We start from the raw sequence: 12325 nt of genomic DNA, 5'->3' as shown, positions 1-12325 counted from the left end.
TCAGAACCTCACACAAACATTTACACATATAACATAGACCCATAATCACATCCAACCAATCAATCCTGATCACGTAAGTTACCACTCACAAAGGTTACCTGTCGCCCGAGCTTAACTCATATGCCCCTCATAACAATGTCCCCCATTCGCACAACCATCACTTCCTGCCAAGTATAACCATACCATTACTATTCAGCTATTAGCATCCGCCTCATCTAACCACATCTTATACCCTCTCATAATTATACACAACAATCCGATCCCTACCAAAACAACCTCTTTTGAATTGCTACCTTTATAATATACCATCACTCTTATCCATTAATCACAAACCATTACACCACCACTGTCCGGACATCAAACCTCTTTCACTCATCTCTAAACATCACGATTTCTTTCCTATCTTCGGTTAACATTCCAAATAACTACCGTCAAATTCACCAACAAAATTACATCAACATCATTCCCAATACTATCTCACTCGTATTTTCATCTCACTCTCCACCAATTATCTATTATCGTGCAAATTTTCCACCAACTTCTTACTCCCTTAATTCCCCGAAACTCATGATTAATCATGTTGTCCTGAAACTCCTATATAACCATTAGCTAACATCCTCGTGATACTATCACACATTTCGATGATTCCTTACCTTTATATCACATAACTCCGGGGAACATTTTCCTCGCTTACTTTTATCCTTCCTTTCTCTTTACACTCAATAATACCAATTAATAGTTCAACTCCTTATTTCTTCTACCTAACTCTTTAGTAAACCAGTTACCTTCTCATCGCTCTAAAACCCAAATCCCATTATTTTATATCGATATCACCTCACTCTTTCTTACCATGGATCTTCTCTTATTATGCTATCACTCACACTTGCCACTAATCTATCCATAAAATCCACGTTCACTGTTTAAACAATTGCATCTCCCTTTTTACATCTCTAGAAATCAAAATTCTCTTTTTATACCGTTAATTGCCCAAGGAAATCACACATTAGTTTCATCTCTTAATAAACCAAATCTTCCAAACTCACTCACTGTCTACAAACCGAGCTCGCAACATGTCTCCATAAAGTTCACTATATACCGCTCTTCTCAATCTCTTTAAAACGAACTTTCAGTACATATAATCTTGACTCACACGATTCCTAACCATCTCCCTCCATAATTCTTTACACATCTCAAGCTGCCACTATCCACATCCTTACTTCCAATCTTTTTATTCTCACGTTCCTTAGACTCACATCATACTTTGCCCACATTCACTTACTTTTACGTTACTCAACATACAAACATATCACTCATCCCATTTCATCTCGTAAAAACATGCTCTATGTCTCAATTAAGCCATAACAACCTTCCTTTTCTTTTTCCACTATCTATTACAACCACGTATAACTCATGTCCTCTCACCGAACTCATACTCACCACAAAAAGCCACTCACTACACCACAAGATTGGGTAACTTACGCGTCAAGACCAACATACATGTAAAACAATGCATAAAGAGGCAAAATAATAACTTTGAATTAAACATAATATGCAACGAAGTCAAAAGATAAGCATATGACCCAAAACAAGGGTCACTAGATCGAGTACGGGCCACTCGATCGAGTAAGGGACTTACTCGATCGAGTAGGTGAAGATCAGAAGCACGTAAAACAAATCACCAGGGCTACTCGATCGAGTAATTGAGGTACTCGATCGAGTGCCCCCTTACTCGATCGAGTACCAAGGATACTCGATCGAGTACCCTAATTCTCAGCACTGTCCAGTTTTCGTAAAACAGTCATAACTCACTCATTACTTGGTCAATTTGGGCGTGTGACCTATCGTTAGAATCGTAAAAGGACAAGCTATCATCTCCAATTGGAATCACATCAAAATCATTTATGCATCTCAAGTTATAACAGTTTAAAGACAACCTCTTTATAAACGAAAAACACAACTATTGATTTTTACTTCCCAAACGACTTAAACAACAACCAAGCAAACAAAACCAGTCCAAAACTCATAAAACCAGTATTCGTAATCATATGTTACTATTTTCAAAAATCAAGCAACAACATTCATCATGCACATAGGTTATTTAACTTGTCAATCACGATTTACCCACATAAACATGCTCCACCCATGAATTTCATATTCTTATGCAATTACTTACTTAATCTCTTCCAACTAATTCATCAATTATAGCTACACACTTCTTACAACATATACCCATAAACAATCGTGGACAAGTACATAAACTTATCATACAACTCTATGCAAACAAAATATACGTATACAACACAACATTCCTATTCACATGTTATTATTATGTCACATTATGAATCATCCATCATGTTTCTCATTCCAATCACAGTTCTATATATTTCATCAACAAGTTTCCTCATATCCCCATTTTCTTTCACATGCTCAACTTTCTACTTCAACATCCAACAATTAACACATTCCATCACATTCATAAACCAGTTAACCAAACACACATACGACTCGACAAACACTTCCCCCATGTGACCGGTTCAAAGTTGTAGGGCGACCCCCGCGACTTTAGGACGTCTCCCAAGCCTTTGCACTAGCTCCTACAACTTTTAACCCGGGTTCATTTTAATTGACTCCCTATGTTCATTAAGTTCATTGGTTACAGGTTTCAGGATCGTCGCTCTGATACCATTTGTAACACCCCCATACTCCGAGTGCCTTACCAGGACCACTCAAGTATGAAGACGCCACCATCTCGGTCGCCCGAGGTATGATAATCAAATAGACAAAACAGAAACAACGTTTATTATAAGTAGTTTAATGAATAAATACAATCCTCAAAACCAAACCAAAGTACGATACAAGATTCTCAAATGACTGTTCTAATCAAATGTAGAATAAACTAAGGCTACAAATGAAGACTCCTATCATCATGTCGTGGCATCCCGGCTATCCCAAAGACTCATCTCAATACCTGCTCAACAACCGCTCACCACCCCGAATGGATCACCACGATTTTAAAACATTTAAACGGGTCGATACTAATCACACAATCAATATAGATAACAATAATAAGACAAACAGACAATGAATCACACACACACACACACACACACACCAACTCCCATCATCTCAATACTTGACCGTCCACCGGACCACCCGCCATGGGGGGACCGCAGCCGTTCCCACCTAAGCCCCGCTCATCGTACGAGCGATAACCCCGTCCATTAATGTGCACATCCCCTTTCGTGGCGGGTTCCACGAAGGGCGAAACTAGGGCGTGAGATCACTCCCGCAAGTGACCCCACTCGGTAGAGAACGCATCTCGAGAACCATCACAAACACAACCACAATCACAATCACAATTACAATTACAATCATCATATCAATCAACTAACTACAAAGACATCACCAATATCCCATTATGGGACTAATACTGAGTAGGAAATCCTACCCGGAAAGCACAACACGCAGACGGTATCTACAAAATGTCTCAAAACGCCTCTTCTATGAACTCTCCTCCTACCATACAACACATAGATACTACTATTCAATTACTATTCATAAAAACCCCCAATTCCTAAATTAGGGTTTCACTAATCTTAACAAAACATTATATAAATTACATTAAAAGCTTACCCTCGACGCAAGGAATCCAACGACACAAGCTACGATGCAAACCGACCGTCTCAACTCCGGAATTGTCAAGAACGCGATTAGGAAGAAGACAAGTTGCTTTCTCTCTTAAACAGGTTTTAGGTTTTGTAAAAAGTGATTTAGAACAAAGACGAATTGGTTTAAATACCTTAATCGCGTAATTAACAAAACCCGAGAAAACTCCCCCGTAAAACCGGACACTCGATCGAGTACCCAAGGTACTCGATCGAGTACCCCCCTACTCGATCGAGTGCCCCAGCTACTCGATCGAGTGCCCAACAGGTCAGAAACTATTTTATTCTGCAACATACCCTTACTCGACAGAGTAAGGGCTACTCGATAGAGTACCCCCCCAAGACCATAAATACGGAGTATTACAGTCTTCCCTCCTTAAAAGGAACTTCGTCCCCGAAGTTCAACCCATACATAAAAACAAACATGCTAACTCGATCAAGACACAACAACGTAACTAAGAACTCGAAACAAAACTCCAACCCAAACATGAACTCGTAACACCAACTCCACTAACTATTCCTACCTCCACAACATGGCTCACGATATCGTATCAACTCCTCATATATATATCTCTCACGACACCAACTCCATACATAACCAACTACCATCCTCTAACGCTGCTAGCTCCATAATATCATCCACTATCAAGTCCAAAATCAAGACACTCATAGACATCAAACGGGATGTTACACTACTAGCTTGACAAGGGACAGGCTAAATGTAGGACGTAGTAATGGGACAAAAAGGCTGTTTTTGGCAGTGTGAAGCTTATGGGTAAAATGAGAAAAGGCAACCTCTACCACATGTGTCAACAAACCACAAACCGAATGCATACAGGTATTAAGTAGATCAAATTCATATTCATGCAAATTAAGGAAACATGTCTCATAAGGAGTACTACTCACATTTCTAAATAAACCGGTCATGAATGTCACCAGTTATAGGCTCTAATTCTCAGAAATATGATGTAGTTTGCCAAAAATCAAAGTCAAGTCTCAAGTTCAGCAAGAATGTAACGAAAACTCGTAGATATGCATTTACGATTCTACTAATAACATGTTGATCTAGCAAGGCTCAGGCGAAACAGGTGCAAATGCAAAATCATCATAGAAATACTACCGTTCCGACTCGACCTATATGCTAAAATAAACGTGCATTTTATGGAATTTTTTTGAAATTTTTCAATTTTTTTTTTTGAATTTTGATGTATATGAAGAAATAAACAACAATGCAAGACATAATGTAAACGTGAATGCAAGCAAATGATATGCGACGCAAAACCCTTCCCCAAACCAAATCGCACAATGTCCCCATTGTGCAAAATCATATAATGAAGAAAAGAGAAATGGGAATTTGCGAGAAAGGAAATAAAATATGACATGAAGTAACCGAAATCAGGAACTCACAAGACTTTAAGCGCAGCAAAGGAAACCTCCCCAAACCAGCGTGAGCTAGGAGGTTTCAGTAGCCAGCAGTGCTACCAATAAGTACCTGAAAGACAGAAAATACCACGCATAAGACTGAGAAAACAATTTTGAAACGGTAAAGTTGTGCACAAATGAGAAAATAGAAGAGATAAATAATTTGACGGAAAATAAAGTGGAGTAGAAAACTCCCTTAAGTCCGCAAATCGACCAAACACAGCAGGGGAGAGGTCGTGAACGAATATAGCAGCAGCAGTGGTCGATCGACCACTGAGATTAGTCGATCGACCAGGTGAGCGTGAACAGTAGCTCCTGTAACCTGCAAATCAGTCGATCGACCATGTGGGTCAGTCGATCGACTGAAAACACTGCTGCAACCTCCAATTTCTTCGTATTAGCTCAATAATTCGAGCTAACAAGCTCGAAATACCTGCAAGTACACAATAATACGTGCCCAAAATTGCGCAAAACCCAGAAAAAACTCTAAAGTACTTGAAAATCCTAAGCAAACAAAATAAAAGCGAAGTTTTCGCGCACACAAAAACAATAAAAATGTCTTAACAAAGCAAATAAAAAGAAGTTTATAACGAGATCGATCAACTAATAGTTGATCAAGAAGGACCACGGTATGGCCCACTTCGTCGGCTTCTGGCTACTAGAGGTAGCCTCAATGGTGCTCATCTCATCAGCTGCACCCTTCTTAGCTTCGACAGTCGGAGGGCTCAACGGATCAACTTTGTCAGCTCCCCAATCAAGAATTTCTTTGGGTTTGTCGGAGTCCAAGTCAGACCGTCTCACCTTGGTTGGCTCATCTTCCACTTCCTCATCAGTCCCATAGCTTAGGCATCCAAGGCCTCCTCTTTGAATGATAGGCTTCTTTACAGCTGGCACAACTTGTAGCACTTCCTTCCCCAAACCAGCTCCTGCATTATCTAAAACAACAGATTCTTCCTCCTTCTTGCTCCCAATCTGGGGCGGAGGGGTTAACACAGCAGTAGTGATAGGGACAGGCAATTCAGGAAGCACAAAGTACGATTTCTTTTCGAGACCGTATTACAAAGTAACAGCCACATGGGATCCTTCTTTTTTAGCAGGTTGGGCAAAAATGATAGAATGTTTCCCAACTTTGAAGGTCAAAGTTCCAGAGCCTACGTCAATAATCGCACCAAAGGCGGTGTGCGAAAACGGCCCGCCTAGGATGATCGGTATATGGGCATCCTCGGGCATGTCAAGGACAACAAAGTCAACGGGGAAGAAAAACTTCCCTATTTGGACGGGTATGTCCTCTAGGACTCCTATAGGCTCGACCGCAGATCGGTCGACCATCCGAATCTGTCATGTCCGTGATAGCAAACCGGGTCAACTTAAGCCTCCTAGCTAAACTCAAGGGCATGACGCTTATGCTGGCCCCTAGGTCACACAATGCCTTCTCAATTGAGAAGGTACCTATTTTGCAAGGAACGGAAAAGCTACCCGGGTTCTCTAACTTATGGGGCGCAGTGTGAGACAGATAGGAGCAAGACTCCTTGGTGAGTGCGACAGTGTGCACTGTTTCAAGTGACCGCTTTTTGGACAACAGTTGTTTAATAAATTTAGTATAAGCGGGCACTTGGTTAACTAACTCAAGGAAGGGGACTTGTACATTCAGACTACGGATAACTTTCTCAAACTTACTGAAAGATACCTGTTCCTTCGTCGGCACGAGTCTCTCCGGATATGGGGCTGTGAGGAGTACCTTAGCCCTCTCCTCCAATTCACGCGCGCCGGCGTCCTTGGACTTAGGCTGAAAGTCCGTCACCTTCTCTTTGTTGAAGCTAGACCCCTCCTCAGATCGTCTCAAATAAGAACCATTAACCGTCATTGGGTCGAACTTCGGGACCGGGACTGACCCATCAGCACTTGGGTCTTGTCCTAAAATCTTCGGGACCGTGGTACCCCGAAACAAGTGGTCTCGTAGGTTATTTGGCATTAAAGGACGAAATTCTTGAAGATCGCGAGCGATCTCGGTCGATCGACCATCGTCCTCGGTCGATCGGCGAGATGTCTGATTCGAAGCTCCTGTAACCCGTGCTTGATCGATCGACTAGGTATATCGATCGATCGGCAAATACCCCAGCGACGTCTTTTTCTTTGATTTGTTCGTTGAAGCTTTCTCTTGACTTGTTTCCGGCTCGTCTTTTTCAACAGCGTCCTCGACCATTCCAGGACCATCAAGGGTGGACCCGCTCCTCAAAGTGATGGCATTTAGGGTCTCCTTTTGTTCAGGTTGAGTGGGTAAGTGTCTGGGAGCTCGAGTGTTACTTTTGCTAGCCAGTTGAGCAATTTGGCTCTCTAGTAACTTCATCCCGGCCTCTCTTGCTTGGGACTCCTTTAGCAACAAGTTCTTAAGCTCAGAAAATTCAGAATTCTGCAATTGTTCTTTCTTTGTGGCACATAAGGAGGTTTCTGATATTGTTGTTGCTTTTGATGAGGGGGTATATAGGGTTGTTCTTTGCGGCGGAGCTTGAGTTGGGTTAAGGACATTTTGGCTCCTCCAACTCAAGTTCGGATGGGTGTTCGGCTCATAGTAGGTGTTGGTCCGCCTATAGTGTTGAAAGGCGACAAGATTCAAAGGGACTAGGGCGGTTTTTCGAGACATGGCCCTCACCTCCACACCTCTCACGAGACGAAGGGACCGTCGACACGACATTGACTTGGTACATCCCACCTTTGGAAGCTCCTCCTAGCTCATACTTGTCAAATCTCGCGGTAAGAGCCTCAAGCGCGGCGACAGAGGAGGAGGATTCAATTTGCTCTCCTCTGTTCCCTCTAGAATTCCCATACTCGGCCTTGTGGGTAGCTAGATCGTCAATGATCTTCCACCCTTTGGTTGCTCCCAAATTTTCAAAGAAATCTCCCGTTGGCTGCAACATCCAAAATGGCCCTCTGATCGTCGTACAACCCATTGTAGAAATGATTGCACAAACTCCATTTTTCGAACCCATGGTGCGGTATGGTTCGCACCAACTTCTTAAATCGGACCCATGCTTCGTGGAAATTCTCATCCGGCCCTTGTTTAAAGCCCGTGATTTGAGCTCTAATAGCGATCATCCTTGAAGCAGAGAAGTACTTCTTGTAGAACGCCAATGCCAATGTATTCCAATCAGTGATCCCTTGAACGGCTCGGTCCAGATCTCTATAACACTCCCTTGCAACATCGCGAAGGGAGAAGATGAACATAGTCTCCTTGATCTGGTCTTGGGTCACGCCACCAATGGGTGGGGGTATGGAACAATGATGAGTCAATAAAGGTCTCCATATGCTTAGCTGCATCTTCATTTGCAACTCCCCCAAACTGGTTTCTCTCAACCATAGTGATGTAGGCGAGCTTTGTTTGAACTTCCTGGCATCACCTGGTAGCTCGAACCCCTTATATAAGTTATCGGTTGTCGGCTCGGAATAACTAGCTATACTTGCTTCCTCGGCCATGACCGGAATTTCCGGAGAAGTAACTGTCTCGGTGAAGAAAGTGGAAACGGCGAAGATGGTGGATTATCTTGAACGTTCGTTCTCGTGATAGCTTGACAGAGTACTCAGCTCTTCCTCTGTCGGTAGTATCCTTTGTGTTCATCTCAACTCGCGCAAGGATCTTTCAAGCTCGGGGTTCAACGGTACTAATTCTCCACCCCGTGACTGCGCATAAGAAGAAACTACAAAAAGAATATAAGAAAAGTTTAAGGAACGGATGTCCCTTAAACTAAGAAAGACTAAAAATAAAAACAACTAAAATTAGGGCTATTGCCTCCCAAGAACGGCGCCAATATTTGATACCGTCGTTGTGAGTACCAAAGATAAAATTTATAATTCCTATTAAGACTAACCTAGGCTAGTGGTAACAGGGTCGAACCACAAGGAGGCAGATGTAAATTTTAGTTGATTTATGTTTAGTCTGAGGTAACTATTGTGGGGGTTGAATTGAATTGGTCTACAACTAAAAGTGAACAAAGATAATAAACTAAATAAACGATTTAAACAGATAAAAGAAGGGTACTAGGATGGTCGGTTCATTATAGCTTCGGCGGCAGCAAACTAAGTCGGTCTGAATCAAACACAGGTAAGGCGGGAGATAAAGAGGTCCTCTCGGTCTACTCTTAACAAATAACATCTTTCGATCTCGCTATAGGTCCCTAATGTCACTAATACTAACTTTCGTCCTGAAAAGTGACTAACGGTCTAAACTATACCTATCTTTCGATCTTAGCACAGTTTAGTCGATTTAATTGATGGTCAAATAACTTTCCCTATCTTTCGATCTAATGGGTCGGTCACAAAATAGGTATCTAACTGGTCGCATGCATTCGATTCGTTAAACACAAGATTAAATTCAATTAAAACGAAAATAAAACCTTACGAGGTCAGTCGATCGACTGACAATGTTAGTCGATCGACCAACACGCGAGACAGTCCGTGTCTAATCTAATGCCGCCTATGCCATAAATCGCCTACATCCTAGCACTATAGAATTAGCTACTCATGATGAAAGTGATAACAACAATAAAACTAATAACGATTACTGAATTCATGCTTAAAGTAAATAACAAACAGCGATAATACGATAATTGGCTTTCGGGATACTAACTAGCAAATCTATACTAATGATGAAAGTAAAACAATAAACTGGAATTAGGGCAGAAGGAATACCGAGATTTCAGAGGAAAGATTAAGAACAAGAACAGAATTCCAATGCTAAAACGATGTTCCAAACCCTAATTACTCGAATGAATAAAACTGAAAGTTACTGTGTGAAATTGTGATAAAAACTTCGATGATAAACTGAATGTTCTATGTTACGTTATATAGCAAAAAAAACGTAACATCTTATTTCTAAACCTAGCATCATGGGCTTGCGCTTTCTCGGTCTTCTAAATCTCGTCTGGAATAGCAATCTGGTCGATCGACTGATAAGGCTGGTCGATCGACTGCTCCTCAGCAAACAGTAGCTTCTGGAACCCGAACATTGGTCGATCGACTAAGGGGATGGTCGATCGACTAATGGAGCTGCTACTTGACTTCTTGAAACTCGTGGACTTGTCTTTTGGGCCTTGGATTGCGCACCAAGCTCGTTCCTTAAGTGATTCCTTTACGTCATTTGCAATGCAGTTTACTCGGGGACGGATTTGGCTTGATTTCTCGTTGAATTCTTCACATTTCTGCAATAATGTACAAAATACGGAAGTAGACGGAAATAGGGAGAAATTTAGCATAAACTACAAGAATGAGCTCTGAAATGCGTGTAAAATGGGATGTAAAACATCATATAAATAACACGTATCAGATACTTCGTTAGAGAAGGGAATCAAGAATACTTTCACGGGTTTCCCGAACCTTGGCACTATAAAGGAGCGCAACTAGCTGGAATCGAGATCTTTCACGATTGCTATTTCATTCCTTCAAAAACGGTTCCTACCGTCAAAACTCGTCAAGCACCTTGCTTAGACGAACAGGCTTTTAGTCTTCTGTTTGGGTAGGACCGATTTGTTAGAGCTTCACAAGATGAGATCATTACCATGATACTTCAGGATGACCATTTTAACCCTACGGCGTTAATCACCGAAACTAGCAGAAAGGATGGAGAAAGTCCATCAAGTGGATGAACAACCAAGGAAAACTCTTCAAAGTCACCACTGGAGAAGAGAGATGTTGAAAGGAGAACCTGAAGACAACGAATTCGAGTCAGAATCGGAGTCGAAATCGTCTAAAGAAGTCCATAGAGAGTCTCCTCTTGTTGTCACTCCCAATCCCCTTGTTTCTCCTAGCATAGCATCGAATAGTAATAGTAGCTCGGGAAATGCCCCAGCATCTATCCCTTTACCGCCACTGACAACTGAACAGATGGCTTCTTTGTTCCAACTCTTTTCAAAATTTAATATGAATAAATCATATTCTGCTTACTCTTTGTGTTATTCTAAATGCAATTCTATTTACGGTGATAATGAGGATGATCCTGACCCAGACTCAATCGAACTACCTCCCTACATAGCCAAAGAAATATTACAAGAGGGGAAAAGGGCACCAGTTATAGAGAACACCGAACCCATCAACGTTGGAACCGAACTAGAACCCCAAGAACTTAGGATAGGGACAACCTTAAACCCAACTGAAAGGGCCAGTTTCATATACCTCCTACACGAGTTCAAGGACGTTTTTGCTTGGTCCTACAAAGACATGCCAGGGATCGACAGGGATATTGCAGAACACAGAATTCCAATCAAACCAGGTTTCAAACCCGTAAAGCAGAAGCTTCATCGAATGAGGACCGAATGGGCTCTTAAAATCAAAGAAGAAGTCGATAAACAATTCAAAGCCGGGTTCATCAAAGTTTCCGAGTATTCATACTGGGTGGCTAACATTGTACCCGTACCCAAAAAGGATGGGCGAATCCGAGTTTGTGTTGATTTAAGAGACTTAAACAAAGCAAGTCCCAAGGACGATTTCCCTCTACTACACATCGACATATTGGTAGACAATACAGCAGACCACGCGTTGTTGTCCTTCATGGACGGGTATGCAGGGTATAACCAGATCAAAATGGCCATAGAAGACATGCATAAGACGCCTTCGTCACTCAATGGGGCACCTATTGCTATACTGTTATGCCATTCGGGCTAATCAATGCTGGAGCTACATATCAACGAACTGCGACCACATTGCTACATGACATGATGCATAAAGAAGTAGAAGTATACGTTGATGATATGATTGTCAAGTCCAAGGATAGGAAGGGGCACATTGACAACCTTCGTAAATTCTTCCTAAGATTGGGCAAGTACAACATGAGGCTCAATGCCCAGAAATGCGCATTCGGGGTAACGTCAGGCAAACTCCTGGGATATGTCGTCAGTCAAAGAGGAATAGAAATTGATCCATCCAAGATCAAGGCTATAATTGAAATGCACAACCCCAAACAGAGAAGGAGGTTAGAGGATTTCTAGGCAAGGTGCAATATATAAGATGATTCTTATCGAAGCTTACTATGATCTGCGAACCCATTTTCAAAAAGCTCAAGAAAACAGATCACACCATATGGGACGACGATTGCCAAAAAGCATTTGACAGAATTAAGGAGATACTAGCCAAGCCACCAGTGCTCATGCCTCCTCAACGAGATCAACCTCTTGGTTTATATCTCAGAGTGACCGAAACAGCCATGGGGGCTATGCTAGCACAAACTGTAGGAAAAGAAGAAAGAGCTATCT

The sequence above is a fragment of the Silene latifolia genome, chromosome 2, assembly GCF_048544455.1.
Source record: "Silene latifolia isolate original U9 population chromosome 2, ASM4854445v1, whole genome shotgun sequence".
Taxonomy (NCBI): Eukaryota; Viridiplantae; Streptophyta; class Magnoliopsida; order Caryophyllales; family Caryophyllaceae; genus Silene; species Silene latifolia.
The sequence above is the reverse complement of the archived record's forward strand: the minus strand, read 5'-3'. Positions refer to the sequence as shown.